This window comes from Armigeres subalbatus, chromosome 3 (genome assembly GCF_024139115.2).
Source record: "Armigeres subalbatus isolate Guangzhou_Male chromosome 3, GZ_Asu_2, whole genome shotgun sequence".
Classification (NCBI taxonomy): Eukaryota; Metazoa; Arthropoda; class Insecta; order Diptera; family Culicidae; genus Armigeres; species Armigeres subalbatus.
The window spans coordinates 24,047,696-24,075,003 of record NC_085141.1 but is presented as its reverse complement, the minus strand read 5'-3'; the positions used below and the strand labels follow the sequence as shown (position 1 = coordinate 24,075,003).

At 41.4% G+C, this 27,308-nt stretch overlaps 1 protein-coding gene across 5 annotated transcripts in view; it reads right to left on the bottom strand.

Annotated features, from left to right (window-relative positions):
• Positions 1 to 27,308, bottom strand: part of LOC134219152 (high affinity cGMP-specific 3',5'-cyclic phosphodiesterase 9A) — a 782,997-nt gene that overhangs the window by 734,564 nt on the left and 21,125 nt on the right. For 2 of the 5 annotated variants that reach the window (XM_062697851.1, XM_062697853.1), the window contains 2 exons: positions 17,961 to 18,726; positions 3,870 to 4,504 (listed from right to left, as the gene is read on the bottom strand). The exons of 1 other annotated variant lie outside the window; for it this stretch is intronic. The gene's annotated coding sequence lies outside the window, so the exon portion shown is untranslated. The remainder of the gene's footprint in view (positions 1 to 3,869; positions 4,505 to 17,960; positions 18,727 to 27,308) is intronic. 2 more of the 5 variants (XM_062697847.1, XM_062697854.1) reach the window with 1 other exon arrangement.

Here is a 27,308-nt window from a genome sequence, read left to right as displayed (position 1 = left end):
CGCATGTTGGCATTAATGGTAACGAAAGAGCGGACCAACTCGCTGCTATTGGGCGCAACGATACCGAACCGAATATCCCCATTCCTGCAAACGACGCCAAGAAAATAGTGCAATTCAACATCAGATGCAGCTGGGAAGGAGAATGGCGAAACACCAATGAAAGCTTCCTACGAAGGATCAAACAAACCACAATATCCTGGAAGGACAGAACATCCAGCAAAGATTAAAGAACGAAGGGCTTTGACACGGTTACGCATTGGACACACGAACATCTCACATCGATCCTTATTCACCAGAGAGAGCAACGTATGGAATCGACATTTCTGTCCTGCACATCCTCGCAGAATGTCGCAAATATGACGTAGAAAGATCAGAAACCAAGTTGGAAGTTGATATTAGCAGCATTCTCAATAACAGCGAAGAAAATGAGGATAAACTGATTCAGTTTTTGAAGAAAACTCAATTACTAGACAAAATTTAGCACCTATATATAAGTTTCCCTTTTTTTCTCCCCTTTTTTGAGGAGAATGACTTTATTGTTAAAACCTCTATAATAAAAATATAATAATAATAATAATTCCAAATCCGTACATTTAATCCAACTTTTAGTTTCGCGTGTAGTACACCATCAACCATTTGGCATCAACAAGTACTGCTAGCCAATAGCTCCAAACTAATCTTACGCACAATAAATTCGAAGAATAGTTTTGTAAAATCCGGCAACTTTATTAATTTTTCAAATTCTAAGATATCTGCTCCTACAGGTAATCCCACTATGGCTACTAAGTCAGTACATTCCAAGATAAATTTCTATATACCTAAGAAATCAGTAGTGATTCAGTTTGGTTGCAAATTTTCGAATACTATTCTAGTTTGAATATGAGGCAAAATAGAACAAACTCACAGGCTTTCCCAACAGTGTTCTATTCATGTTTGATTTTTTTTTCATTAAATGAAATGATTATGTTGCTGCTGAAGAAGGTGCGGTAAATGAAAGGTGGATTGATCCGTACATAAAGCGACGCATTCATGCACCAAAACAATTGAAAAATATTTGAATCTCGTGATTCATTCGTGGTTCAAATTTGCAGAAAATAGAACTGAGCGGTATACCAGTTTTAAGCTTTTGAATTTCGACTGTTATAAAAATGAATCTTAAGCCACTGCTGGGAAAGCGCATGATTCAGATTCATATTTAAAATGACAGCCCCGAACGATTTGAATCACTGCTGATTTTACCCTTAGCTTTCCGAACAGTTTCGAACACAACAGCATAGAATATTTCTCCATTTCTCTGATATCGTTAAATCATAGCCCAACTAGTAGTCTTATGTAAACCAACGCCGCCAAGTGGCTACATGAAATCTAAATTTGTTTTAACCAAAATCATTGCTCGCAGGACTTTGGGATTACATACGCATCTTGTAGTTTCCAAAGCTGCAATACATTTTTCGTCCACCTTTCAGACAGGCCTTATAGTTTTCTAAACAACAAACCATTTCCACCGATCTTCCAGACGCGCATTGTAATTTTGCAAACCACAACCCAATTTCATACGGTCTTCCAGGCGAGGCTGATGTTCTTCAAACCACAAACCATTTTTCCAGCGGTCTTTCAGACGCGCCACCACAAACCATTTTTCGACGGTCTTCGAGGCGCGTCTTGTGATTTAGCAAACCACAAACCATTTTCCGACTGAAATATATCACTCGTCACTATTTAACCACTTGAATTCAACTCACCTCATGAAATCAGCGACATGATCCAAAAAATAGACTAGCAGGATCGCCAAAATGTGTTGGCCGGAACGAAGTTATGTCAGCGACTCTCCGTGGATGCTTCGGCACGCCGCGGAGGTCTGACTAGAGGGAGGTAAAGTCATGGCTTGCTGCTCGCCGATTGACACGCTGATATGTGAATCTATTAACACACGCTGGAGGCATTTTACTCAAACCCCACAGCAACCAGATAGACCATGTTCTGGTGGATGGGCACCATTTCTCGGATGTTATTGATGTGCGGACATTCAGAGGTTTGAATATTGACTCTGATCACTACCTCGTAGTCAGTAAAATTCGATCACGGTTGTCAATTATATCGAACGAAAGATCACAGCCAACGATGCGTTACACTATCCAGCGATTGTCGGCGAAAGGAGTATCGACTGAGTACTACCAGAAGCTCGACGAACGGATAAGTGCAATCAACGTTAGTGACAACAACAACGATCTATTGGATTCGATCCATGAAGCGGTGAGCACAACAGCACGATAAGTGGTAGGCACTGCACAGAGGTGATCCAGGACAGGTTGGTTCGATGTGCAGTGTCAGAGAGTGACAGACGAGAAGAACGTTACCAGAAGCCGGATGTTGGCGTCAGGTACCCTTTCGAATAGAGATCGGTAGAACGAAGCAAGAGAAGCCGAAAAACGAACCCACCGTAGAAAGAAAAACCCAGTGGTGACGATGCCTTTTTTGATTCAATCGTTTGGTTTCGCTGTAGTGTGATACACATCAAAAATATTACCTGCAATTATATTGATTAGTGATCAACTAGGGTTAATCGGTTAAGAAATACTATATAAAAAGGTGGCTAATGTTTTTCGCTTTTCTTGTGCACACACACATACACATGGACTGACAGACATTTATTCAGTTCGATGAGCTGAATCCATTGGTATTTAACATCATGGGTCTCCGAGCCTTCTATCAAACGTTAGCTTTTGTAGTGAAATGAAATTGTTGTACGAGAAAGGCAAAAAGAGTACGAAGAACAAGTAATAAGTCAGGCGCAGAATGGTGCAGAATGATATGCAGAGGTTTCATGAGACTGCTACTGCAATGGCGTGTGGAGAAAGACAGCGCCATCTCCCGTCATGTGCAACGACCACGAAGCGAATATGCTGGCAGAAGCGGCTGCCAGGTGGAAGCAACAATTCGAGACTTCGTTGAACAGTGGAAGTGACGGTGCATCTGTAAACAGAATTAATATTAGCGACGATGGACGATGGAAGTCCCGTAATCTGCAAACGAAGACACAATTTGCGCTGTATACTACTCTGATTCTTCCGGTGGTTTTTTACGACCATGAAACATGAACGTTAAGGGAGGCTAATCGGAGAGCTTTCGGAGTGTTTGAGCGTAACGTGCGGACAATACTCGGTGGTAAATAGGAGAACGGTATGTAGCGGCTGGATATTGTGCAGCTTATACAACACGGCAGACTACGGTGGGCTGGATACGTTGAAAATATGCCGGAAGAACGTCAAGCGAAGATAATGTTTAGTAGATAACCCGGAAGAGGCCGATGCATCGTGGAAGGCCACGTACACGATGGCCTTTTGCTATTGAAGAGGACATGAGGGCGCTCAACGTTCAGGGCGACTGGAAGCGATTGGCCCAGGATCGAGTCCAGTGGAGAAAGATACTCCATTCGGCGTAGATTCATCGAAGAACTATAGCCTATCAAGTAAGTAAGATCTTTGAATTATTTTGGATATCTTGAAACATGTTGCAAAGACTTTGATGGCATATTGAAGTCACACGATCAAAATTATCAGCAAACTAAATCGTGTAAAAACATAATCCTGTGGATTTTAATTGACCGAAAAAAAAACATTTGGGCAAAATTCGGTGAAAATCGCTAAAAAAAATAGTTTTACATAATTTTCAGGGGTCATACATACTGAGTGCTAAACAATTAGCATAAAACAATGAATAGAACATTGGGTCAGAACTTTTGAAAAATCTTCCTCCTACTGATTCGGAATTATAACGGAAGTGATAATCACTTGTGCCTAACATATTTAAATAAATAAAAAGAAAAAAATGTGTTTTTACAGAATTTTATAAAATACATTCCAACTTACCAACCAGTATCCATATTCCAAAACCACTTGCAGCTCGTCAGTTAAATTTAAAATCCGCTGCTGCGTCTCACAACTAAAACATCAGCTCAATCACACATCAGACTTCCCGCACCAATAATTCACCCCCCTTTCCCGTCTCCGCTGGTTGGTCACTCTATCCTTCGCTACCACAATCGGCACGACTCAGAACGCACTTCTTCTCGAGAGCACACACTAGCAGCACTCCTCGACCGAGATATGGCACCCAAACTGTACTACAGCAGCACGTATGTAGAACCGGTCACCTCCGTCCTCGCCCTGCACTGCTGCTACCGACAGTCACCCTTCAAGCCAGCCCGCCATCGTCACACATTCTCGACGTTCAGCATCCTCTTCTCTTCCCGTGTCGTCTTCACGTCGCGTTGCCGGGCCGGGCGTCGTCCTGCGTCTTCAGTTCACTCACTCTCCTACACGTTACTCGCTCGCTTATTCGCAGCTCAGCGGCCAACGGCAAACAACACACCGAAATCAGTAAACAGCGCAATAAATAAAACCGATAGATCAATGATCTTGCATGCATGTGCCACACTTCTTCATCTTCAGTGGAACCTCACCTCGCCCTACCAGCTGCTGCTGCTGCTGCACCGGGACCGGACCTGCATAGGATGTGCGTGAATAGGAAAACCGCTATTAGCTTCTCTAACAAGACCTAGGCGACAGACGTAGCGCCTTGCGCACGGTGTCCGGAGATGCGAATATTATCGAGTTTGTGTGAACCTTAGACAAGCGCTAATTGGCAATGTTTAGAACCGAACCTTTCTTGCTCAAGAAATTTGGGGTGGCGCAAATTGCTTAAAGTTTTGACCTTGAACGTAAAACAACTTACAACGAACAAGCACACTTGTTGTACGCAAGCGAGCCAGATGCGACATTTTGCGAGGCACGTCACTTTTCAACTTTTTCATAAGTTTTAAAAGTTATACGGTTATACCTTTCTGTGTAGCATCTGCACAACAGATATTAATATAGTTATTTTCTATGGCCAAAATCGCTGCTTTCTTGACGCATCATCGAATCAATTCGGGTACTCATTTTGAATAAAAAAAAAGTCCGACGTCTTCAGGGACGCTTACATCTGAAGCAGGAAATTTAGGTTCGGGTTTGGTCGACATGTGAGACAAAATCCTACTAGGAATTCCTCTGGAGGAAAATTTATTGATTGAAGAGAAACACATTACACTCTGAAACCAACTCGAACATTGCTTGGAGTAGACCTGTAATGATTTCCTTACGTTGTCGCCGTCATAAATGAATCGGTGCGCCGCTGCACAGTGGTTAAAATCCCGAAAAACGTGATCGTCAGCTTTTTCGGTATGAAATCGTGTTTTAAATGGCATAGTATGTTCAGCAAGTATGTTGCATACATCAAGGGGCATCATTTGAGAAAATTTTATTTTTGATTAATTGACCTAAAAGTGAGATAGAAAATTTATTTTTTTTTTCAAAATTTGTTGAAACAAAATGGCGTCTTTGGGAAAGTTGTCAGGAATAATGTACCGAAAAACTTTGACTCAATTTTAGATAATAGGTCATATAACCCTATAAAAACTGGTATACCATGAATAACTTTGCATGGTTGCATTCTTGAGGTCAACAATGTTCTAGAAACTTATTCTGCATATAAAAATAAATAATTCAATTACGAAATCATAACAATAATTTCAATTTATAGAAGGAAAATAGAGAATTACGAACAAAATTAAACATTATCACACCAAAATATCTCGCAAGGTTGCAAAAAGTGGCAGCCAAATCAATGCACATTCAAAAGATAAGCTTCAAAGCTTTCTATTACAAGTGGTTTTGGTATAAAATAAATATTTGTGGTTGCGCGCTGATAGCTATGAAAGGATTATTAAGGCAGTAAGTTAATGGGTTTAGAGCATTTAACCCCTAAGTTTAGTTTAATCTAGCTTTATTGTAAAGTGCTAGTCATTATTTGAAATGGTATTTCCTGTCAAAATTCCATAACCTATTTCAAGACAAGTTCATATGACAATTGCTTACTTTTTTGTTTGTATTTTTTCCAGTGAAGTTTTTAAAACAAAATCATTGGATGGTTACTAGTAAACAACTGCATCTAGTATGTAGCTGATTTCGACGACTCTTTCGGCCAAATGACCCTTTCGGCCAAATAACCCTTTCGGGCAAATGACCCTTTCGGCTGAATGACCATTTCGGCCAAGTGACCCATTCGGCCAAACGACCCTTTCGGCCAAATTATTCTTTCGACCAAACGACTCTTTAGGCCGAATGACCCATTCGGCCAAACGACCCTTTCGGCCTAATGACCCTTTCGTCTAAACGACCCTTTCAGCCAAATGACCCATTCGGCCAAAAGATTTTCGCCCTAATGGTCTGTTCGGCCGAATGGTATATTAGGCAAAACAACTTTCGGCCTAGTGACATCGACCAAATGACCCTTCCCCAAATAGCGAGAAAATCGGTTGAAGATTATTATATGAAAAGTTGTCTTTTGTGCACACACATACACACGGACAGATAGACATGTGCTCAGCTCGTCGAGCTAAGTCGATTGGTATATAACACTGTGGGTCTCCGAAACTTACATAGAAAATGCGAAAAAGTGCGAAAAAAAGTCAAGGGTTTTTAAAAATCAACTTGGCCATTAGATCGTTGCTAATGATCGGGCAAACATAGAAATATTATTTTCTTAAAAATCTATCCTGACATTCGTTCTTTTAGTAATTTAGGAATTTCTGCAGAATGAAATCTTTTAGAGGAATTTCTGGAGGAACTTCCGGAGGAATTCCTGGAGGAACTTCCGGAGGAATTCCTGGAGGAACTTCCGGAGGAATTTCTGGAGGAACTTCCGGAGGAATTCCTGGAGGAACCTCCGGAGGAATTTCTGGAGGAACTTCCGGAGGAATTCCTGAAGAAACTTCCGGAAGAATTCCTGAAGAAACTTCCGGAAGAATTCCTGGAGGAACTTCCGGAAGAATTCCTGGAGGAACTTTCGGAGGAATTCCTGGAGGATCTTCCAGAGGAATTCCTGGAGGAACTTCCGGAGTAACTTCCAGAGGAATTCCTGGAGGAACTTCCGGTGGAATTCCTGGAGGAACTTCCGGTGGAATTCCTGGAGGAACTTCCGGTGGAATTCCTGGAGGAACTTCCGGTGGAATTCCTGGAGGAACTTCCGGTGGAATTCCTGGAGGAACTTCCGGTGGAATTCCTGGAGGAATTTCCGGAGGAATTCCTGGTGAGACTTCCGGAGGAATTGCTGGAGGAACTTCCGGAAGAATTCCTGGAGGAGCTTTCGTGGGAATTTCCGAAGGTGAAACTTCCGGAGAAATTCTTGGAGGAACTTCCGGAGCAACTTCTGGAGGAATTCCTGGAGGAACTTCCGGAGGAATTCCTGGAGGAACTTTCGGAGGAATTCCTGGAGGAACTTTCGGAGGAATTCCTGGAGGATCTTCCAGAGGAATTCCTGGAGGAACTTCCGGAGTAACTTCCAGAGGAATTCCTGGAGGAACTTCCGGTGGAATTCCTGGAGGAACTTCCGGTGGAATTCCTGGATGAACTTCACGTGGAATTCCTGGAGGAACTTCCGGTGGAATTCCCGGAGGAACTTCCGGTGGAATTCCTGAAGGAACTTCCGGAGGAATTCCTGGAGGAACTTTCGGAGGAATTTCTGGAGGATCTTCCAGAGAAATTCCTGGAGGAACTTCCGGAGTAACTTCCAGAGGAATTCCTGGAGGAACTTCCGGTGGAATTCCTGGAGGAACTTCCGGTGGAATTCCTGGAGGAACTTCCGGTGGAATTCCTGGAGGAACTTCCGGTGGAATTCCTGGAGGAAATTCCGGAGGAATTCCTGGAAGAAATTCCGGAGGAATTCCTGGAGGAAATTCCGGAGGAATTCCTGGAGAAAATTCCGGAGGAATTCCTGGAGGAAATTCCGGAGGAATCCCTGGAGTAAATTCCGGAGGAATCCCTGGAGAAACTTCCGGAGGAATTCCTGGAGGAACTTCCGGAGAAATTTCTGGAGGAACTTCCGAAGACATTCCTGGAAGATCTTCCGGAGGAATTCGTGGAGGAACTTCTGGAGGAATTCCTGGAGGAATTCCCGGAGGAACTCCTGGAGGAACTCCTGGAGGAACTCCTGGAGGAACTCCCGGAGGAACTCCCGGAGGAATTCCTGGAGGAACTCCCGGAGGAATTCCTGGAGGAACTTCCGAATTAATTCCTGTAGGAGCTTCCGAACCCGAGCAGCACACATGTTGCACAAAAATTACTGTAACCCCTATACAACCGAAATTGATCACATTTGAGTTGCTGCAACCAAATTGGTGTGGATTGTGCTGCTATGAAAGGGATTCCTGAAAGAACTTCCGGAGGGATTCCTGAAAGAACTTTCGGAGAAATTCGTGGCAGAACTTCCGGAGGAAAAACTTTCGGAGCAATTCATGGAGGAACTTCCGGAGGAATCAAAAAATATCTGAAACTAATTAAAAATCAAGCACTTAGATTTTTTTTTGTAATTTCAAAAATTCCTTTTGTATCTATCTCCGTTGAGGCGCACGAAAAACAACAAACGTGCAAAAGGCAAGACAAAACCACCTGAAATTATGTCGGCACATGGGAAACCTAATACCAAAAGCCCAAAAGCCTTTTAACAACAGACAATCGGCCAGCCTGCCCCTAGAACTAGAACTAGAAATTCAAAAAAATCCTGTTGCAATTCCGAAGAACTTGCGGTAAAAATTTCAGAACTTCAGTAACAAGTCTAGACCAACATTTGAAAAGAGCCACTAATAGCTGTCATCATTTTATTTTACGCTTGCTACGACGCCAAAATAATAATAAGACAGTTATTCGTGGGTTCTTTGCCGGAATCTATGACAAAAGGTAAAAAGGATAAAAGGTCGAAAGACAAAAAGTCGAAAGTACAAAAGGTCGAAAGGACAAAATGTTGAAAAGACAAAACGTCGAAAGGGACAGAAAGTCGATTGGACAAAAGGTCGAAGGAGACAAAAGTTTTAAAGGGACAAAAGGTCGAAAGGGACAAAAGGTCAAAAAGGACAAAAGGTAAATAAAGAACTACTTGATTACAAGTAGGGTGTATTCCAAACGAATTTATCAAATGCATTTGACTTCAAGCCGGAATAATACACTCATCTCATCAATCAAACTTGAAGAATGAGCAATTTTCAAAGAAGGAGTAATTTTTATGAAACAATATTATGAATATCTAGACAGTTCTATTATAGATACAAAAGATTGTTGATTCAAGATATGAATAAAACTTTTATTGTGCGAGATTGATTCTCTCCGTTTCAGCTTCTTGTCTATTTCGACCTTTTGTCCCTTTCAACCATTAATTCTTTTCAACCTTTTGTCTATTTCGACCTTTTGTCCTTTTCGACGTTTTGTCCTTTCGACCTTTTGTCCCTTTCGATCTTTTGTCCTTTTCGCCTTTTCGTCCCTTTCGACCTTTTGTCCTTTTGAACCATTTTCCCCTTCGACCTTTTGTCTTTCGACCTTTTGTCCTTCGACCTTTTGTCTTTCGACCTTTTGTCCCTAACCCTCTCTGCCGAGATTGCCTCTGGAAACGCGAGGTATAATTTATTTTTTTCAGGAAAATTTCACATTAAAAAATTCTAATTTCATCCGTCATTTCTAGATCAACATTTGAAAAGGGCGTAACAGTCAAAATGTATTCCTTCTGATTCATCGTCTACATATAAAATCAAATGTGTCAAATTAGCCCGATCGGTCATTGCGTTCCAAAGTTATATAAAAAAGGTATATAAAAAACATTGTTTTTCTGCCTTATGTGTTTTTCTTATTTTTTAATGCGCGAGAAAGGCACCACTAACTAACGTCGACTAACACCAATTGCAAGAGAGTTCGTGGGGCAGTACCAGGCGGGATTTATGGGTGAACGCTCTACCACAGACCAGGTGTTCGCCATACGTCAGGTATTGCAGAAATGCCGCGAATACAACGTGCCCACACATCATCTATTCATCGACTTCAAAGCCGCATATGATACAATCGATCGGGACCAGCTATGGCAGCTAATGCACGAAAACGGATTTCCGGATAAACTGATACGGTTGATCAAGGCGACGATGGATCGGGTGATGTGCGTAGTTCGAGTTTCAGGGGCTTTCTCGAGTCCCTTCGAAACCCGTAGAGGGTTACGGCAAGGTGATGGTCTTTCGTGTCTGCTATTCAACATCGCTTTGGAGGGAGTAATACGAAGGGCAGGGATTGACACGAGTGGTACGATTTTCACGAAGTCCGTCCAGTTATTTGGTTTCGCCGACGACATTGATATCATGGCACGTAACTTTGAGAGGATGGAGGAAGCCTACATCAGACTGAAAAGCGAAGCTAAACGGATTGGACTAGTCATCAACACGTCGAAGACGAAGTACATGATAGGAAGAGGCTCAAGAGAGGTCAATGTGAGCCACCCACCACGAGTTTCTATCGGTGGTGACGAAATCGAGGTGGTTGAAGAATTCGTGTACTTGGGCTCACTGGTGTCCGCCGATAACGATACCAGCAGAGAAATTCGGAGACGCATAGTGGCTGGAAATCGTACGTACTTTGGACTCCGCAAGACGCTTCGATCGAATAGAGTTCGCCGCCGTACCAAACTGACTATCTACAAAACGCTTATAAGACCGGTAGTTCTCTACGGACACGAGACCTGGACGATGCCCGTGGAGGACCAACGCGCACTGGGAGTTTTCGAAAGGAAAGTGTTGCGTATCATCTATGGTGGGTTGCAGATGGCGGACGGTGCATGGAGGAGGCGAATGAACCACGAGCTGCATCAGCTGTTGGGAGAACCATCCATCGTTCACACCGCGAAAATCGGAAGACTGCGGTGGGCCGGGCACGTAGCCAGAATGTCGGACAGTAATCCGGTGAAAATGGTTCTCGACAACGATCCGACGGGAACAAGAAGGCGAGGTGCACAGCGGGCAAGGTGGATCGATCAGGTGGAGGACGACTTGCGGACCCTCCGCAGACTGCGTGGTTGGCGAAGTGCAGCCATGAACCGAGCTGAATGGAGAAGTCTTTTATGTGCAGCACAGGCCACTCCGGCCTTAGTCTGATGATAAATAAATAAATAAATGTACATACTTTATTGTGAATTTCATTAATTTTGCCAGCACCTCGCATGCGGTTAAAATTTGTAACGTTTCACACTGTTGAACAATTCAAATGTCCTTATTCTGTACGCCTGACGTGATAATTCATTTATTTATGCAATGAAAACGGAATATGTTTGATAAATCGCCATGTATTGAGTGTTCAGAATGAGAGTCTGTTCGGGATTTGAGTCAAAACGGTAACTTTCCTTCGAAATTCCGAGCAATTTCCCACAGACATTTTTGTACCTATGAATGTTCTGTAGAAATTCAAAAAAAAAAATCTTGCTGTAATTCCGAAGAACTTACGGTAAAAATTTCAGAACTTCAGTAACAAGTCTAGACCAACATTTGAATAGAACCACTAATAGCTGTCATCATTTTATTTAACGCTTGCTGCGACGCCAAAATAATAATATGACAGTTATTCGTGGCTTCTTTGCCGGAATCTATGACAAAAGGTCGAAAGACAAAAGGTAGAAAGGATAACAGGTCGAAAGACAAAAGTCGAAAGTACAAAAGGTCGAAAGGACACAATGTTGAAAAGACAAAACGTCGAAAGGGACAGAAGGTCGATTGGACAAAAGGTCGAAGGAGACAAAAGTTCTAAAGGGACAAAAGGTCGAAGGAGACAAAAGTTCTAAAGGGACAAAAGGTCGAAAGGGACAAAAGGTCAAAAAGGACAAAAGGTCGAACAAAACGGTCGAAAAGGACAAAAGGTAAATCAAAAACTACTTGATTACAAGTAGGGTGTATTCCAAACGAATTTATGAAATGCATTTGACTTCAAGCAGAAATAATACACTCATCTCATCAATCAAAGTTGAAGAATGAGCAATTTTCAAAAAAGGAGTAATTAATATGAAACAATATTATGAATATCTAGACAGTTCTATTAGAGATACAAAAGATTGTTGATTCAAGATATGAATAAAACTTTTATTGTGCGAGATTGATTCTGTCCGTTTCAGATTCTTGTCTGTTTCGACCTTTTGTCCCTTTCGACCTTTAATTCTTTTCAACCTTTTGTCTCTTTGGACCTTTTGTCCTGTTCGACGTTTTGTTCCGTTCGACGTTTTGTCCCGTTCGACGTTTTGTCCCGTTCGACGTTTTGTCCTTTCGACCTTTTGTCCTTTTCGACCATTTTCCCCTTCGACCTTTTGTCTTTCGGCCTTTTGTCCTTCGACCTTTTGTCTTTTGACCTTTTGTCCCTAACCCTCTTTGTCGAGTTTGCCTCTGGAAACGCGAGGTATAATTTATTTGTTTCAGGAAAATTTCACATTAAAAAATTCTAATTTCATCAGTCATTCCTTGATCAACATTTGAAAAGGGCGTAACAGTCAAAATTTATTCCTGCTGATTCGTTGTGTGGACGAAGAATCGGAAGGAATAAATTTTGACTGTTACGCCCTTTTCAGATTTGGCGTGGAATCCGTCCAGTGTTCCGCCACACGATGGTCGATAATAACCTGCTCACGGCGTTCTTGGTAGAAAAACATTATCGCAAAAAATGGGCATCGCTAAAATTTCAACTACGTGAAATCATTGATTCTTATTTTTCATTCCCAAGTATTTAAAAAAAATCTACCGAGGGGTCATGAACAACTCTAGACTAACATTTGAGAAAGGCGTTACAGCCAAAATTTATTCCTTCTGTTTCTAAGTCCACATATATAGCTATATATGTAGACGAAGAATCAGAAGGAATAAATTTTGGCAGTTACGCCCTTTTTAAATGTTGGCCTAGAACTTTTTTGTTTCTTTTACAAATTCTAATCTTATATCACCCATTAGTCATAAGTCACTCACGAGTTATTTCTTTAATTTTTTTTAAATATTCTTCATGAATCAAATGCTATGAATGAATGTTATTTATGTTCTTTTATTTTAAACCCAATTTCAAAGGCTCAGATGCGGAGAAAAAAACGGAGCCAAAATTATTATATCCAGCATTTGGCTAGCAATCATTACCGCTTCGAAATTATTGAACCCAGAGGTATTTTTTAACAGCAAACTCTCTCTGATCAATTTACTTTTATATTTGTTACACTTTTTGGATTTAAAAGTAAATTATCAAAAACGTAGTGATTAATCCAGATGGAAATGTACAAATTTATTGTTTGAGTTCGAAAACGATTCAGACATTCAAAACATAAATATTTCGGAAAACCTAGTGATTTTTTATTACATTTCCAAGGATATTATCATCTAACCATTTTACCTACCTGTGTCAGAAAAATGCCAGACCATACTGGAGGTGGCTGAGTTGTATCCGTTCGATCAGAAAATTTTCAGGTTAGATATTTCCTCGGCATTCCCCAAGCAGCATACTTGAAGCAGCTGTGAATGCAGTCACTCAAATGTGACCGAATTTGGTCATATAAAAGTTTCGACAACATGTGTGCTACTCGGGTCCCATGTGGGGTGGTTTCATAGACATATTTTTGGTATTTTAGTAAGGATCACATTACTTATTATAGTATGACAGTACAACAAATCATTAAATATTAAATAGTAAGGTTCTTTTCACCATGTACAAATAATCTAGTTTTTACATAATTGACTGTCATACATAGATTTTAAACGAGTTTTGTCATATCAAAACCGTCCAATAAAATGAACAAGCTGGAAAATTTTCGCGAGTGTCATTTTCGTTATATTTTTTGCTTTGAATAATAATTGTCAGCTAATAGTTAGGTTATTGCCCTTATAGAGGCTGTTTTTATAGTAATCTTGTTGAGAAGCTATAGTGATCTTCCTTGTACGGTTTACCGCGTCTCCGTTGGTAGAGTTGCCGTAGCGTTGTAAAGTGAAAGTGCTACACATCGGAGAAAAGATATGCAGAAATGAAGACTTGAGAGCAGGGATTGAACTTACCATTTCGTTGTCATTTGGTGTTCGGCCAATAGCTCATTCTGGACGCGGAGTTCCGAAGAGTGTTGTATAGCAGACTACTAGCGTTATTTTCCTCTACAACTTTGTCTAAAGGTAGCCATACAACACTTTTCGGAAGTCCGCCTCTGGGGTGGGTTGTTGCCGAATACTAGATGATAACGAAGCTCAATCCCTGCTTGAAGGTCGTGTTTGCGAAAAATTGTACCGGACAAACGGATATTATCTCCACCAGACAAGAAGTAGAGAGAGGGATATCAAAAAACAAGCTGTGCTATAGAATCTTGTTTCGGGCAGTTGTGGAAAGTTTCGAGCATCACATTTGTGCAAGCAGAGTTTGGCGTCATCTTGAACTAAGTGACACATGTATCATTTTTTTTGTGTTTAGTGTGTTGTGTAATGTGTATGTAATTTAATTGTAATTGTATGTATGTAATGTATTCTATAACTTTACACCAGTTACTGTAAAGCAGATCCTGTCAAACAAAAACATAATTCTGAGTTATCGAAACTTCCACCGACTCTCTAGCATTTTTTTTTACATCTGCAGACTTTTCCTTAATACAAAAATGAATAAAATGAAACTTACAAAATGTTCATATATTTGCTAACTATTCATGCTATATTTACACGAATAACATAGAAACTATGAAATTGAAAACCGGAGCAGTATCCTAGTAAAGGCACGCAACATCGCCATTAAAATCAACGAATTTCACTAATTTACACTACACTTTTCTACACTAGTTTTCCACTACGCACTGAATGAAAGCAAGAAGTTCTAAAGATTTTGATTTTTTTTCTTTTGTCGCCTTGGCGAAGATTTATAATTGCTAAAACAGTAATATTCCGATTTCATCACCCCCTGACAAAGTTTGGGGTGATGAGAAAAAAAATGTAACAAAATCGAAAAAAATATTTTCAATTTTAATTTGTTACATAAATATGAATCAGTTTATGCATAAGAAAAGCAAAATACGTAAATGAAATATATCCTCAAACCGAATAAAAAATCACCTTGGCCCAAAAACTTCTAGCCGCACCGTGCTGCCAAAAAGCCAGGAGCTTTTTTTTTTAAGTATGGAAATAATTCTTCATCGTTAAAATACATATTCATTTTAATCAAAACGCTCATGTTATTATCTGTGATACTGCCATCCGTCATTTTCATTTCATCTTTTCAGAAATCAAGAAATCTATTTTTCGATCTTTGAATCAGAATGAAGAATATTCCGAACTATCAGTTTCCCATCTCTGAAGACAGCATAAATCAAAAACAAGCTGGTGTTGAAGAAAGGTCCTCCTTCATCCAGGACATGCGAATTGAAACTTGGTGAGAGAATTCCATTATATAATATATTATATATATTTACCAAATTATATTGAAACCATATGATTATTACCAAAAAAAAATCATCAGGGCACCCGATTGAAGCGATTTGGATAGGAAGAGTGGAATCGCCAACTTCTTATTGTTAACATCTCGTGGATAAAGGGCGGGCTCTTCTCCCCATCTATTGGGTCAATCTGGGAAGCGAGGGCTAGGCTATATTATTGTATGTACTAACTTTCTTCTGGAAGGAGATTCTCTATTCATCCCGTGGATTCGCATAAGTGTCTCTGCTTATGGAACCACCCCACCCATTTTTGGCCCTTCATACAGGAGTTTGATGAAATACAAACAATAATATAATCATGATCAAATCGTTTGTCAGATATGGCCAGTGCTATCGGCAGGTGCCTTGCTACAATAGATGGTAGTATCATCATCATCATCATCATCATTTAGTAAGGATCACATTTGAATCATTTGTTTGAGAAACTGCATAAGTCCATTTTACACTATTTCGAGAAAACAACAAAAAACTGTTTTTTAACAAATTTGCACCGAATCTTTCGATTTCTTCGATACAGATCAATAGTTTTTGGCAAAACTCAACACCCTGGGGCATTTTCAGTGCAAAAAATGTAAGCAGTACTCCACAATTGCTCTTCAAAGTACGTGGACATATGTAGTTTCTCAAACAAACGAAATTTTTTTCATACATTCCTGAACAAAAAATTTTTTTTCGTATTTTTTGCCAGAATATGTATTTTTGGACGAGGATTCAGAAAATATAAAAACCTCATTTTGGCAAAAATGTTACATATGTAGTTTCTCAAAGAAACGGTTCATTTCTTATATGTAGTTTTGACAAATATTAGCGTGGTTTAATCAATAGTAAAGCCATTTAAAATTACGCTACTGATCACTGTTCGTCTAGATTATTTCTCCTACATAAATTAATCAAGGTGAAGCTCATCGATCGCTGCAAATTATGATGGTTGTACCATGAGTAATGAAAATAAGTGTCTTTTTAGAATAAGATTCATCTCTTCAGCACGATTTTTCTGACTAAAAATCCAAACTCTTGAGAAACCTCCACAAAACTACCCTGGTTCTGATCGTTCAGATTTTCTGTTTGCGTTTTATGTTGGTGGTACATATTTGGCTTGACCAAATAATTGAACGTTATTGAAAGTGATTGCAAATTATTTGCTATGGGATTATTTTTCTATTGGCAATAATGCGACAATAAAATGAAAAGTGGACCAGGTGGAATTTCAGGTGAAAATGATCATTTTTAATGAGTATTTCTCTAAACTCACGCAGTGCAATATTATAGAAAAAAGACGTGTTAGTATTTATTATAACAAATGAGGTGAATACTAAGCTGCTGTTTGAAAGCGCCACAACATTTGTAGTAAAATGAATTTGCTTGTAAAAACAGAATTCTGTGAACCTACATTACTTCTCCTTCTTCGTTTTGGCAGTATGTCCCCACTGGGACATTGCCGCCTCACAGTGTTCAGGCAGCACTTCCACAGTTATTAACTGCGAGGTTTCTAAGCCATATTACCATTTATTTGCATTTGTATACCATACGATGATACTTACACAAACCCGGATCTCGCGACTTTCCCACGTCCTAGTACAAACGCGTTCAATCTTGCACTAATTTATTTACTCGCTGACTTCAAAAAACATAAACCCAAAACTCGCGACTACTATGCGTCCTAAATTCTTCTTCTTCTTAATGGCATTACATCCCCACACTGGGACAGAGCCGCCTCACAGCTTAGTATTCATTAAGCACTTCCACAGTTATTAACTGCGAGGTTTCTATGCCAAGTTATCATTTTTGTATTCGTATATCATGAGGCTAACACGATGATACTTCTATGCCCAGGGAAGTCGAGACAATTTCCAATCCGAAAATTGTCTAGACCGGCACCAGGAATCGAACCCAGCCACCCTCAGCATGGTCTTGCTTTGTAGCCGCGCGTCTTACCACTAGGCTAAGGAGGGCCCCTAAGACGGACTCCTAATACGAACGCGTCCAATCTTGCACTCTCCAATAGAAATTCTAACGATTTCCCGGTGGATGCTCCAAAGCATTTATCTCAAAATTTTCAAAGAATTTCCCTAAAAAATCTCGTCGAAACTCATGAAAATATCCAACAATTTCCCAAACAAACAATTTCAGAACGAAGAGTTCTGAAGAATTTCCTTCGGAAAATTTGAACTACAAATTTGGAATTAACATTTCCGAATAAATTTCTTTGGGAATTCCGAACAAATTCCCGCATAAACTACAAAGAATACTGCGAGTTAGCCTCAGTGGAAATTATGAAAAGTTTGCTTAGATAATTTCGAAGAACTTTCCGTAGAAATTCCTATAATATTTCTGAAAAAAAACGCAAATTGATGATGCTGTGATCACAAAAAAAATCGACCAAATTGACTACAATCAGTAATATATGGGTTCGAACCGTTAGGCATAATTTTCAATATGAATTTTAGGTACAGTTCCTTAAATTATGTTACTTTTTGAAAAATCTTGCAATTTTCATACCAATACTTTAAATAGATTATGGAAGGTACATTGCTATACAGAATATGATGGCCTATGGAATATTTTATTTCGTTTAAAAACCCTCCAAAGTGGTGCAATTTCGATAATATTCACATTTCAAGACACCGTCTACGTACCTCGTTTTCTCCCGGCTCGAGTCTTCTTCGCACTGATCACTTCTTATTTCGCAGCGTCTTCTCCACTATTATTAAGGCGACACTAACTCGCGCAACGCGTATTTACTGAGTGGTTGCCACTTACTATCACTTCTACTGGTGCACAGGCAACGATGATAACACACGAGGGGCGACTTGTGTTCGGATGCTTTGATTTGCATCCACCACACGGGCCTGCAGAAGAGGATGGGCCGTATCTCGTAGTCAGTGCGAAGGAAAAGGGCTTCGTCGCCTAATCAATCTCAATCTGTGGCGACAACGAGGACGGCGGCGACCCGTCGTGGCGCAGGTTTACGTGGCTGGCCACTGACTCCGATCGATGATGGGATGGTCACTTTCCTTTCGTACCAACTTACTTCTGGCGACACTTAGCTTCTTCTGTCGCTGGCAAATGCGAGAAGTGCGTGCATTCCACTTGCATGTTCTCTTTTCTATCGCATTTCTAGCCACCCAAACGCAGACGTCGTCGTTAGTATGCTTTCGTTCGAATAACCGTTCCTATAAACAGCCACTGGCGGGAGCCAGCTGTTACTCCGGTTACTATCGTGCGGTGCAGCGGAATTGCCTGTTTGATTATTTGCAAATTTGGCACTGTTTGCATATGCCGCGACTGTTGTTTACGTTGGTTGTTGAGAGCATACTCCGTATTCCAAACAAACGAGTTAGATCTTCACGCGTGTACTTCACCAAAATACTTTGTAGGAACTATCTGGTGTGGATGGAAGGTCTGAGAATTTGGAAAATGAGAAGTAGGAATGGTTCGTTAATTGAAATTTATCGATTTAAGGAAATTTGTAGCTAATTCATATGAGTTTAGTTGATGAACTGTTACGGTAGATGTTTATGATGATGAACTTTTATAAGTGATCATTTACATCCATAGTTATTCAAGCGAAATTTCCGATAAAGGGGGATTTGATATAAACATAGTGCTACAGTGTCTTTAGAAGCTTCTAGTAGACTTTGAGCTTCTAGTAGACTCATTGAACATACATCTTAAGTTAGATTACGTTCGACATTTGAATTCGATTTTGAACGCCACGAATGCGGGTTAATAATTTCTGCTTCAATTCTATAATTTCTGCTAATTATAATTAGTGTGGTTGGAGCGTGCTCAATCAGACCGATTAGGAACACCGCTGTTTTAGATATGATTTTTTTTCGGTCAGCAGAAATTTACCTATAAATAACTTGAGTGATCATTCAGAAGAATCACGACGTATGAAACAGAAGTGTATTTGTTTGGTTCAAATTTTTATTAAATACATATGAACAATTTGATTGTTCATGTTAGCGATTGATATACAGTTAGGCGAGGAAAAAAGCAAAATAATCCAAAATTTTCAGACACAAACCGGAAATTATCACAGTCCTAGAGGGCTGATGTGTCGGTTTAACGGTTCCGGATTTAAACGTAATTCCAGTGGGGTAAATCGGGTGGCCATGTAGAACATTTTGAACTTTCTTGTTTGTAATTCGTCTTTTCACACCCGTATCATGGAGAAAACTTATAAGCGATGACTCTGATCGAATTTGGAAGCATGATGACCAGTTTTTGGATACCCTGGAACCGGTCCCGGGGTTCTAGCGGGGCCATATCAATCTTCGGCATTTTTGTAAGTGATAAAATAAAACTAACTTCACCCGAGGGGCACACAACCAACGAAAATGGTTAATGGTAACATATAAGTTGCAGTAACTTTCGTAGGACAAGTATGCTGCTAGGGCAGAGTTCTATTATCAATTTTGATCCGTTTGGATTTATAGAAAAAAAAAACATCCCGGGACACCCGGAACGGATTCCGGAGACCCTGTGGAAGTCTTGAATTCGGTTTTTGAAAAAAAAGCCTTGTGACATATCAAACTTTACGATTCTTCACGAAAAAAAAAAGTTGGAGATTCCTAGATATTGAGACTACCTCCGGTCTTTTCCGGGAGAATACGGAACACAAAGGAAGTGAGAGGATATCTAAAATTGATCAAAACCTGTCCACGTGGAATAGGGACAATGCTTTTTGAACCTTGGTCAGTTTTGGGCACCCGGAATCGATTCCTGGCACCAGCTGAGGACATATATCTGGATACTTTCAAGCCATATCAATCTTCAACGTTTTTAACGAAATTGTTACATAAGGAGCAATGATCGTTTGTCAGAATGTCATTCGGCCAAAAGCCATTTGGCCGAATGCCACTTAACCGTATAACACGTCAGGCCGATTGTCACCTTCTTCTTCTTATTATTATTATTGGCATTACATCCCCACACTGGGACAGAGCCGCCTCGCAGCTTAGTGTTCATTAAGCACTTCCACAGTTATTAACTGCGAGGTTTCTAAGCCAGGTTACCATTTTTGCATTCGTATATCATGAGGCTAACACGATGATATATTTATGCCCAGGGAAGTCGAGATAATTTCCAATCCGAAAATTGCCTAGACCGGCACCGGGAATCGAACCCAGCCACCCTCAGCATGGTCTTGCTTTGTAGCCGCGCGTCTTACCGCACGGCTAAGGAGGGCCCCCGATTGTCACCTAGCCGAATCCAATTTAACCGAAACGGTTATGAGGCTTAAACCTAGTTGTCCGAATATTTTGATCGACTAAACCAAACATAACGATAGCCAAACAAGTCATTGGGCCGAAAGAAAGGATTGGTGGAACAGATCAATCAGCAAAAATATCGTTTTGCTGAACAAATCATTCGGCCAAATATGGCATTTAGCGGTACAGGTCATACCGCCGAAAAATTCATATGGCTGAAAATGTCGCTCGGCCGAGCAGATCATACGGCTATGTATGTAATTCGATCGGAAATGTTATTTGGTCAAACATGTAATTTGGCTACAGTCGAATAGGTCGTTTAGCCGAATAGATTACTCGGCTGAATAGCGGATTTGGTCAAACGAGATACAAGGTCGTACGAAAAGGATTTGGCAGAACGGTTCACAGAGCCGAAAATGACGTTTCTATGAGCGGGTGATTATTTAGCCGGAAAGTCAAGACGTCTTAAATATAACTTCTCAGTTTCTTCTGATTTCTCACTATGAAGTGTGAAACGAGAAATCATAAGTGAGATGTTGTTACCGTCAAGCGTTACAAACAAACGTATATCTGTGTGAGAATGATTTTGACTGCGATTTTCAAAAACTTGTTATCTGCCAAAATGAGGAGGGTCGGCTCAGAACACTGTTTGCTCTAGTGGGAGCGGCTTTGCTTGGTAGCAGCATGCACGCTTTCGTGATAGCTAAGATGCTAGAAATATGGCATGGTTTTTGACAGTGACAGAGGATTTTTTTGTTGGGGCGTAGAACCACTGCGTCCATTGAGTTGACAGTTCATAGTCCACAGAGGATAGTTCATAAGTGAATTTCCCTGCAAACTTTTATTTTGTGCAAAGTTTTTGCTAGCTGGAGGGAGAGCACTACCAACGAAACAATTCGCCTTTGGGAAAAATCAACACGCGCCCCATGATCCATCGGCAATCCTTCGAGTTTTAACATCCGTCGACTAATCGTGCGAGTATAAACCATCGACTATAACGACCAGGTTTAACGTTATCCGTCAGCCATTCCTACGAACCAGGTCATTCAGCGACCGAACAAGGGAAGTTGAAGACCGGCTGATCAGTATGTCCATTGTGGAAACTCCAGCCGCCTTCAGTGGACAGGTGCTATCGGTGCCTAGAGTTGGGACACAAGTCCTTCAACGGTGAAGGCCCAGGCCGTAGCAACCTGTGTCGTCGTTATGGTGAGAAGGGCACAAGGCGCATGAATGTTATAAAGCAAGCCTGTAACCGCGTTATGGGTGGGTCTGCGGGACCCATTGGAGAGAAAAATAAGAAAAAGTAACATGGCTGAATCTGTGGCAGTCGGTCTCGGAGTCTAGGACCGATGTCGTCCTCCTGTCCGACCCGTACAACGTCTCTGTCAATAACGGCAATTGGCGGTGGCGGACGGGTCTAGGATGGCGGCTATTTGCACGACGGGACGGTACCCGACATGGGCGTAGCCAAGGGGGGGCAGGGGGGGGCCGTCGCCCCCCCCTAAATTGTGGAAAGATTGAACGGGTACTGAAATGAATTCCCTCAAACATGTGCACTTTACGATCCAATCATATACAGAAATAGGTGGTTGAAATTAAAAAAATTCCCAAAACTTATTAGGGCATCCAGGATCCATAATATATGAAAGTTCAAAACAACTCGAAACATTTCGTGCTCATAAATTCTCCTTGAAATCCTAGAAGCTCCCCTGGGAACTTCTAAATTCCTCCGGAAAGTTATCCACAAATTCCTCTGAAAATCGTTGGAAAATCCTTCTCATGTAATTGTAATTCCTCTTTATCTAGAAACCCCCCACTATTTTTTTTTTAGGAAATTCACGAGGAAATTCCTTGAAGATATCTTTTCTTCTCTCCAAGATTTACTTCTAGATATTTCATCGGCTATTCTCTCTTCAGGAAGAATCCGGCATTTTCTTCATGCATGCATTCGAGAGTTCCGTCAAGAATACATACGGAATTTCTTCCCAAAATTCTACCAGAAGTTTCTTCAAAATTTTTTGACGGAAATACTCCGATTTAGCTCCATAATTTCACTTGTAAATCTATAAGAAATTCCTTCGGAAATTCTTCTAGGAACTTCTCCGGGCATTCCTCTCGGAACTCTTCCTTTAATACCTCCGGGATTACTTCCAGGAATACCTCCAAACATTCAATAGCGAAATCATCTAGCATTCCAATCTGAAATTCTTTTCGCAATTACTACAGAATATCCTTCAAGAAATCCTCTAGAAATATCTTCATGAATTTCTCCTGGAATTCGTCCAAGTATTTCCCCAGAAATTCTTACAGGTATTTTTTCGGGAGTTTCTTCAGGTACTTCTCCAGGAATTCCTTCAGGAATTTCTCCGGGAGTTTTTTCGCGTAAGTGTACTAGAATTCCTTCCGGACTTCATTCCGAATTTGCTCGGATATCTGCAGTGCCAAGAGTTCTTCCACAAATTTCTTCGGAACAATCCGCAGAGATTTTCTTCAGCAATTCATCTGGGAATACTTTCAGGATTTCATCTGGGAATTTCTGCATTAATTCCTCCTGGTATTTTTCTGGGAATTCCTTCAGATATTTTTTCGGAAATTCCTTTAGGAACTTCTCTAAGAATTATTTCAGGACTTCCATGTGGGAATTCCTCCGGAAGTGCTTGTGGGAGTTCCTCCGGGAGTTCTTCCAGGAGTTTTTCCAAGAAATTCTCCGGTAATACCTCCAGGAACTTAACAAGGAATTTCTGGACGATACTTGGCAGGAATTTCACGGGAGATGGGATTTCGGAAGTTCTTTCAGAAATATTTTTTCTCTTCCTCTGAAGTTTCACCAGTAGTTCCTTCGGGAATTCAATCGGGCTTTCTTCCAGGAATTCATTTAGCATTTCTTTAGACATTTATCTACAAATCCCTCCAGAAGTTCCTCGGAGAATTTCTCTGGGAGTTCTTACGGGAATTCCTCCGGGAGGTTCTTTTAAAAATTCTTCCAGGAGTTCCTCCTGGAATTCTTACGGAAGTTCCTTTGGGAGTTCATCCTAGAATTCTTACGGGAGTTCCTCCAGGATTTACTCCGGAAATTCTTCCTGTAGTTCTTCAATAAATTCCTCCAAAAGTTCCACCGGCAGTTCCTCCGAGAATTCTTCTGATAATTTCTCCGGAAATTCCTAAAGAAAATCCCAGGAGCTCTTCCGGAAATTACTCTGGGAGTTCCTCCGGGGATTCCTTTTCAGAGAAACACCCGGAGAAACTGCAGGTGAAAATCTCGGAGGGATTCTCGTAGAAACTACTGGTGGATCTCCCGGAGGAATTCCCGAAGGAACTGCCGGAGGATTTCCCGTAAGATCTCCCTTAAGAACTCCCGGAGGAATTTCAGGAGGAACTCCTAGAAGAATTCCTAGAGGACCTCCCGGATGAGATCCCAGAGAAACTATCGGAAGAACTTCGGGAGGAATTTCCAGCTTAATTTCTGAAGAAAACCTAAATGATTTCCTGAAAAATCCTGAATAATTTCCTGGAATAGCTTCTGGTGGAACTCCCGGAGGAATTTCCGGAGAAACTCCCGGATGAATTGCTGGTGGAATTCCCGGAGGAACTCTCGAAGGAATTTTCTGGAAGAATTTCTGAAGAAACTCCCGGGAGAATTTTCAAAGTAACCCCGGGGAAACTACCAGAAGCATTCTCGGAAACAAGAGAATTTATCTTATAGACAAATCTCGTCTATATGAAACCTTTATTTGGGGTTTGTAGCTGGACCATCATCATCATCAGAGGACCTCCCGGAGAATTCCCTGAGGAGCTCGCAGAGAAATTCTCGGAGGAGCTTCTGGTGGAAAATCTATATAAATTCCTGAAGAAGCCTATGTAAATTCCAATTCTGCCAAAATTCCCGGAAGAATTTTCGGAGGAACTGCCGATAGAACTACCGGAATAATTCTCGAAGGAAATCCTAGAGAAATTCTTGGTGGAATGCCGGTGGAACTCCTGGAAGAATTCCTGGAGGAATTTTCGGAGAAACTCCTGGAGGATCTCCCAGTGGAAATTTTGAAGTTTCCACCGGAATTCTTTCAGGATTTCATTGCGAATTAATCTAGGAATTCCTCTAGGAATTACTGGCAATTCTGCGGAATTTCCACGGAATATTCTTATTCTTAAAAATTATGGGGACGAAATTATTTGAATTATTGCAGGGAATTCTGCAGAACTTATAAAGAAGTTCGTGAAGATTTTCTTGGAGTAAATAATGGTGGAATTTTCGGATCAATTCCCGGCAAAATTTATGGTGGAATTCCTGAAGACACTGCCGAAGAAGTTGCTGGAGGCATTCCTAAAGAATCCCTGATAGAATTTCGGATAGAATGCCAGGAGCAATTGTCGAAGGAATTCCTGGAGAAAGCTTGCATATTGATTTTTCTGTTTCTGTTTTTTGTTTAGAAATTCAGATGTATGGTTCTAGTTTTCTTAAACTTAAGGAAGAATAATTTTTATAATAATTGTTATAGCCGATTTTATATTCTTTCTGAATACTAAGTTCGTTATATTTTTCTGACTTTATTTAAAAATATCTGATGAGCAATAAATCACGCATTTTTAAATCCATTATTGTTTTAATCATTAATATTCATGTGTTTTTATAAAACTACTATAAAACTACGATTTAGAAGACCAAAAAAGTTGGCCCCCCCCCCTTCTCGAAATCCTGGCTACGCCCATGGTACCCGTTCCAAGAGATGGTACACTCTTCTGCTGAGGGTGTAGCGATAGCTAAGATCAATGGTGTATTCTATTGTAGCTGCTATGCCCCACCAAGGTGGCCATTAGAAAAGTTCAATCAGATGATAGATAGGCTATCGTCTGACCTAGTGGGTCGTAAGCCGGTCGTCATAGCAGGAGATTTTAACGCTTAGGCAGTGGAGTGGGGCAGCCGCTGCACCAATCGAAGGGGTCAAGCATTACTAGAGGCGCTAGCGAAGTTCAACGCAGTGCTAGTCAATGATGGTTCCGTTAGCACGTTCAGAAGGAACAGGGTCGAGTCATGGATTGACGTAACGTTTGTCAGTCCCGGTCTGGCACCAGACTTGGACTGGATGGTGGATATGGGTTACATCCATAGTGATCATCTAGCAATTCGCTTTAAAATCAACTATGGCGTGCAACATCCGAGGTCCGGGGATCCCTGTCCGGTCCGGGGGTGGAGAACTAATCACTTCGACAGCGAAGTTTTCACCGCGGCCCTGGGACTGGAAGCCAACACTGAAGGTCTAAGTGGGGATGCGTTGGTAGCTGTCCTATCACGCGCGTGTGACGCCACCATGGCGAGGAAAGCCCTGCCAAGAAATGGCAGACGGCCGGTATACTAGTGGAGTCCCGAGATTGCGGCCCTTCGATCAACCTGCCTCAAGGCTAGACGAAGGATGCAACGTGTCCGCACCGAGGATGAAAAAGCGGACTGCCGTGAAGTGTTTCGAGCTGCGAAACTGGCCTTTAAAAAGGCCCTCAAGAGCAAGTAAGAGAGCGTGTTTTGACAACCTATGCGAAGGAGCCAACGCGTATCCGTGGGGTGACGCCTACAGAATTGTGATGGCCAAGACCAAAGGGAGCTCTTCACCCCCCGAACGGTCTCCGGATAGGTTGGCGAGGATTATCGAGGTATTATTCACGTCCCGAGCCACAAGTCCCTGGCCTCCTGCACCACAAGGCAATATGGGTGCGGCCGAAATGGTGGCTCCAATGACAAACGAAGAGTTACTCGCGGTGGTCAAATCCCTGGTAACGAATAAAGCTTCAGGACCCGACGGAGTTCCGAACAGCACTCTCAAGGCAGCAATCTTAGCTAATCCGAACATGTTCAGGCTAGCTATGAAAGATGCCTAGATGAGTGTAGATTCCCCGAAAGATGCAAAAGACAGAAACTGGTGTTCTTGCCGAAGGCCGGGACGCCGCCGGGCGACGATCATAGATCAATCGGCGCATAGACCAATCTGCCTTATAGACACGACGGGCAAGTTGCTAGAGAGGATCATCCTCAACAGGCTGCCCCCGTACTCAGAGGGTACGAACGGCCTGTCTAGCAACCAGTTCGGGTTTTTGCAAGGGTAAGTCCACGTTGGACGCTACTAACTCGGTGGTAAAGACCGCCGAGATAACGATTCAACAGAAAAGGCGAGGTATTCGATAATGTGCTTTAGTGACACTTGATGTGATGAACGCATTCAACAGCGCAAGCGCTCTCGTTATACCGGCTTAGCCTGGCGGTGGGCCTGTACCGTGGAGGTGGTAATCGTCAACAATCGCAAGTCGGTTCAACATGCCTTGATTCACGGGGTTAAGTCACGATCGCATCAAAGCGGAGTTTAAAGCTCCTTGGGGTCGTAATAGACGACAAGCTGACCTTCGCCAGCCATGTCGACTATGCGTGCAAGAGGGCTTCGACTGCTGTTGCGGCATTATCGAGGATGATGTCCAACATTGATCATATTGATCAACAGACCAATATGAAAGCTTTTGATTGCAGTACTCAAATTAATTCATGAAAAAATGTTACTTAGGTCCTTTTGAAAAGTTAAGCGAGAACTCTCAGCTCAGTTCATGTAGTCGTCCAGTTCGAAAGAGCTGCGCTACCAGCTCAAAACTGTGTGACATGGATCTCGATTCGAGTCAATCGCGACTGATTCAGAACTGTTCTAGCAAACCGTGTGGCTCAAACGAACCCAACTAGGAGCTGTGTCTTGCAGAGCGGATCTTCTGCTTGCGACGAGTTATCCCGCTATCGTA